The 5,286-nt window shown below is 56.8% G+C and overlaps 1 long non-coding RNA gene across 1 annotated transcript; it reads right to left on the reverse strand.

Moving 5' to 3' along the window:
* Nucleotides 1-2,303: 2,303 nt before the first annotated feature.
* LOC147121020 (uncharacterized) lies at nucleotides 2,304-4,182 on the reverse strand. Its single transcript, XR_015076202.1, has 2 exons — nucleotides 3,784-4,182; nucleotides 2,304-3,624 (listed from the first exon to the last, which is right to left on the reverse strand). It is a non-coding gene; the product is annotated as an uncharacterized LOC147121020 (long non-coding RNA).
* Nucleotides 4,183-5,286: the final 1,104 nt, after the last annotated feature.

The raw sequence follows: 5,286 nt of genomic DNA on the forward strand, positions 1-5,286 counted from the left end.
TGACAAAGGTAAGTGCTTGACATTAACATTTCCTGTACCTTTGTGTACAGGAGTACAAATTATGATGTAAATTTTACGAGTTAGTGCTGCTGGTGTGTCGCCTCACTTGATGGAAGAGTAGATTGGATAATCAAGTGTGGAGGTCAGTGCATCCAAATCACAACCCTCACAATTTTCTGATGATTAAAATGGGGGAGGGCCATGAATCAGGCATGCTGACCTCCGCACTCCATTGTCCGTTCTGACCCCTGCCACGTACGTACCAATTTGTAAAGGTTACCCCCATACCTTTCCACTTCTATATTTGTGCACATACAGTATTCCTTTATTAACTCTTCTCCAACTTAGACTGGTTTTACAATATGCTATCTTCCTTTCTTAATCTTACTGAGAATCTAAAGTGAAGGGCATGGCCTTTCATTGATATTGAGACTCCTTCACCTCTTTAAACTACATTGCCCCACTTTCCTATCATAGATTTCCACGCAGGGGGACAGCTTCTAACAGTTTTGGATGTTAGTAACCTGTGCTATTTCTAACATAAGGGCCTAGAAATTCAGTTGGCTGCGCCAGGCGCTAACGCCAAAAAAGGGCTATATTTCTGTCGATAAAGCCTTAGCGCCGGAATGCAGACCGATCTGCGCCGACGCCCAAATTCATTTGAGATTTAGCGCCGGCGCAAAGTGTTAGCGCCCGCTCGGGTGTGCGCGCAGCTTATGACGTCATATCCTCGCGCAACGCTGTTTTAGCGCCCCAACCCGGAAATTGAGTGGCGCCCGCCCAATGTGGGCGTGGCGCTATTAGGAATTGTAAAATGGAATGTTGCAGAGGCCCTGTGGGCCTCGGGGAGTGCAAATTAAAGGGCACCTCCACTGACCTATAATGCCCAGCCATTTTGCTGCAATGACTTCACTGCTTTGGATTTCTACACAGAGACCAAGGGACAGAGATTCCAGATTTGGGACAAGATAGGAGAGGTCTTTCTGGCTTCTGGCCAGTGCTTTGACATTTGACTCTTGCTGATTTCACTGTTGCGACCTTGATTATGGGGGCTGCATGGGGGGCCAACATTGAGTTGCAGCATTATGTGCGGAGGGCTCGCAGACGCTGTGAGAGACGGGCAGCCATGCGTAGACACAGAAGGGCCATCAGGCGTCGCCAACGTAGGCCTTACGCACCCAGGCAATACCGGCAGCAGGTGTCCTATGTCACCATGTCTGCGGCACTTTGTGTAAAGAGGCTGCGCTTCAGAAGGGAGGTGGTTGGAGAGATCTGCCAGCTGCTTCACGCAGATTTGCAGCCACAGCTCATGTCCAGGACGTCTCTCTCGGTGGAAGTGAAGGTCACGGTGGCTCTCAGCTTTTATGCAAGCGGCTCGTTCCAAGCCGCTGCTGGGGACATCGCGAACATCTCCCAGTTCGCCGTACATTGCTGCATCTGGCAGGTCACCGATGCATTGTTCGCGAGGAGACACCAGTTCATCTCCTTCCCCATGACCCAACAGAGGCAGCAGCAGCGTGCAGTGGGATTTGGCAGGATCGCAGGCTTCCCCATGGTGCAGGGCGCCATTGACTGCATGCATGTGGCTATGCGGGCACCTATAGACAATCCCGAGGTTTACCGCAACCGCAAGGGCTACCATTCCCTCAATGTGCAGCTGGTGTGTGACCACAGGCAGCGCATCCTAGCTGTTAATGCCCGCTTCCCAGGAAGCAGCCACGATGCTTTTATCCTGCGCCAGACTACTGTGGCTGACATGTTCCAGGCACAGCCTCCACCAAGGGGATGGCTTATCGGGGACAAGGGCTACCCTTTGTGCACATGGCTCATGACCCCGCTCCGCGCGCCCAGGACCCCAGCGGAGGACTCATACAACGAAATCCATCAAGCAACAAGGAACGTCATAGAGCAAACCATAGGCGTCCTCAAGCAACGCTTCCGCTGCCTGGATCGCTCCGGCGGCTCTCTACAGTATTCGCCGGATAGAGTGTCCCAGTTCGTCGTCGTGTGCTGCATGCTGCACAACCTGGCTATCCGCCGGACGCAGGCACTGCCACCTGACATTGCACCACCACCTGAGGAGGACGAGCAGGAGGACCATCAGGAGGAGGAGGGGGAGGAGGAGGAGGAGCAGGCCAGGAGGGGGCCAGAAGGCCCAAGGGCCGTACGCCGGGGGCTTATTGCTCGACACTTCTAGGCCCGCTGTGAGGGAATGGCCTGTGGGAATGAGCGCACCTGAAGGCAGCCGCTCCGCAAGCCGTCAGCCGGTTAACGCAGCAAACACTTGAAACATGACACCTGGACAAGCTGAATAAATAAAAACCTTTATTTAACAAACTGAGGCCCCTTCCCACATGAAACTCAAAAACACAGAACACACCCAAAAAACAGTCACAAACATATGTCACTCCCCCAACCTGGGGAGGACTAACAAAAGTTGGCCATCCACATGGCCTTCAACATTGGCCGTAACAAAAAAAGGGCCCCCCTCGCCAACAGAAAGACCCCCATAAAAACACAAAATGCCTTCAATTTCGGCCATCCACAAAAATCAGCCCCCAAAACACAATCCCCCCGATATATACAATGCCGCAGAGACCACACTCTAGCGGCTGTGCCGAGAGGGTGAGTCCTTAGAGAGCCTTCCCCGGCCCCTGCCCGGCCTACTGCTCCGCCTCAACGTGGGCCCTGTGGCGGCCTCAAGGCTGGGGGAAGGCTCATGAGGGCCCCCATGCGTCGCGACAGATGGCCTTGGGGGTCGGCCAACACGACGCACGTCCCGGGAGGGGCCGGCTGCTGACTGGTTCGGCTGTGGCTGGCCAGCATCAGTGGCAGCAGCAGCTCCTCGCACCCTGGCTGGGGGAGTGGCAGTGTCGGATGCTCCAAGGGGGGCAAGCTGGCTGCTGCCAGGCGCGCGAGGCTCAGCAGACACAGTGGCAGTCGTCCGGCCTGGCAGTTCAGCTGGCGCAGCTATGTGCTGGAGGCCAGGCCGCTGTGTTGCAGCAGGGCGGCGGGTGCGGGTGCGACGCCTCTGCGTCAAAGCGAGTGTGGCAGAAGTCAGTGACCGCACTGCCCGGGTATGTGCCTCCAGCTGCTGTGACAGTGTTTCGAGGGAACCACCTCTCTGGCGACTCTCCTCCTGCAGTGCCGCGAGTAGTTCGACCCCCCTGGCGTGCGCTGCGGCCAGTTGCTCCACCCCCCTGGCCTGTGATTGGCCGAATGCTGCCACACTCTGAGCCAGGGACTCGATGGCGTGCGGCATCTGCTGCACAACCCCCATGAACTCATGGTGGCGCCGGTCAGACGCCACCGAGATCTCTTGCAGGAGGCGCACCTCCTGGCCGAGGCCACTCTCCGGACTGGAGAGAGGACTCTGCAGCTGGGGAGAAGCCGGCCGAGCTGGCCGACCCCTGCCGCCTGCCTGGACCCCACTGCAAGCAGGATCTGCCCTCCCCTGCAACACCTCCCCCTGGCTCTCCTGCATGCCAGACGTCCCCCCTTCATTGCCATCCCCTGGCACGGCTGAGGGCTCGCCCGATGGCCCGGCTTCCTCCTCGTCCTGGACGTCCTCCTCCTCCAAGGGCCTGGCACCCGGCGCCTCAGGGACCACCTCCTCCTCAGCAGCTGAAAGCAGGAAGGCACAAGAGTAGCTTTAAAGTGAGGACAGGGCGTCAGCGAGGGACGCCTGAGCGGTGGCATTATGCGCATTTGTCCGTCAGTGGGAAAGGATTTAGATCGGAAGCACTAGGGCAACGAGAGAGCTGCAAGCGGTCATCTCCTTACCAGTGGCTTCCAGCACAGGGTCGGCATCCCCGATGGCTACAGGGCCAGTCACCCGGGGACGCAGGAGTCCAGCGACGCTCTCCTCCAGAGCACTTAGAGCCTGGTAGTGGGGCCGTCCACCACCGGTCTCCAGCCGGCTGCGCGCATTTCTTGCCAGCTTGGCCTGCAAGAGAAAGGACGGACTCTAAGTACAGTGTGGTGCCCTGTTGCTGTGTGTACTGCCTCCCATGGTGGAATAGCCTGGCCAGTGTGGTCAGTGCAGAAAGTGCTGCTGATGATCATGCCAGTGGCATTGCTGCGTGAGGAGGGCTGCCCATTATGCCTTTGAGGTCCCTTTGCCCATAGTGTGAGGCTCACATGCAAGGATGAGGAGGACAGTGGAAAGGGTACTCACCTTCACCAGCCGACAGAGGTCATTGAACTTTTTGCGGCACTGGTCCGCAGTCCTGGGCACATGAGTTTGAGGAGACCCTGCGTGCGATGCTCCTCCAGGCTTTCCTGAACTCTCTCCTGGGAGCCTTTCTGCCATTGTCCGGGCACAAGATGGGTCTTCTCTCCTGGACAGCATCAATCAGCACCCTCAGTGCATGGTCTGAGAAGCGCTGGGCTCTTTCACGGGCCATCTCCATCTGTTCTGGCGCTATTTTGTCCCACCAGCACTGTTGAGGCCTAGCAGCAGGGCTCCAGTGTGCAGGGCGTGGCAGCAGTCAAAGTTGACCCTTCCCCCTTTAAGAGCAGGCCGGCGTCAGGGTGTCTGCTGTCAAGCAACACATGACCGCACCTGCGCTGCGCCCGGCATCGGCGTTATCAGGCCGCAGCGCCGGTTTAGCGCCGGAACCGAGCATTGCAACGCCGGTTTCAGCGCTCGCCAAAACTCTTGGCCAAATCCACTGAATTTCGGCGCGGTTGCCTGCAGTTTCCGGCGGGCGCTAAATTTACCGAACGCCCGACTTTAGCGCCCCAAAACTGTGCAAACTGAATTTCTAGGCCAAGGTGCCCAATGTTGATACTAGCGGCAGAAGGGGGAACACAATACCATTCCCCAGCTCTGACATTTCTTAATAATCACACAAATTCACCACAAAATATATTTGTTAACAAATGGAGTCAAACATTTTGGCTGCAATTTCGACGCTTGAGGCGGGTCCAGGGGGGTCGGTGTCGCAGTCCCAGCCCGCTGCCTGCTCCTGCCTGCTCCAGGCCGCTCTCTCCGAGTGAATTTACGGTGATTGGGCTTGCTAAGCCCGCCCAACGCGTTTCCTGGCCAATTAAAAGGAGGCGGGTCTGATGGCGTCATTTGATGACGTGTCATTAGCCGGTTTCCTTAAAGGGACCACGTCCAAATTGATCTTGACAGTTCTGCTGTTGGTGTTCTACAGCATTGATGTGCTGCAAACATGACGAGCACTGCACAAAGGTGCACGGCTGCACCCAGGCTCTCCCATGACTCCTCCATATGCTTATGGAGGGAACCACAGCAGGCAGGGAGGTTCTCTTCCATTC

The sequence above is a fragment of the Somniosus microcephalus genome, chromosome 3 (assembly GCF_052327205.1).
Source record: "Somniosus microcephalus isolate GS21.2 chromosome 3, FLI_Smic_1.0, whole genome shotgun sequence".
Classification (NCBI taxonomy): domain Eukaryota; kingdom Metazoa; phylum Chordata; class Chondrichthyes; order Squaliformes; family Somniosidae; genus Somniosus; species Somniosus microcephalus.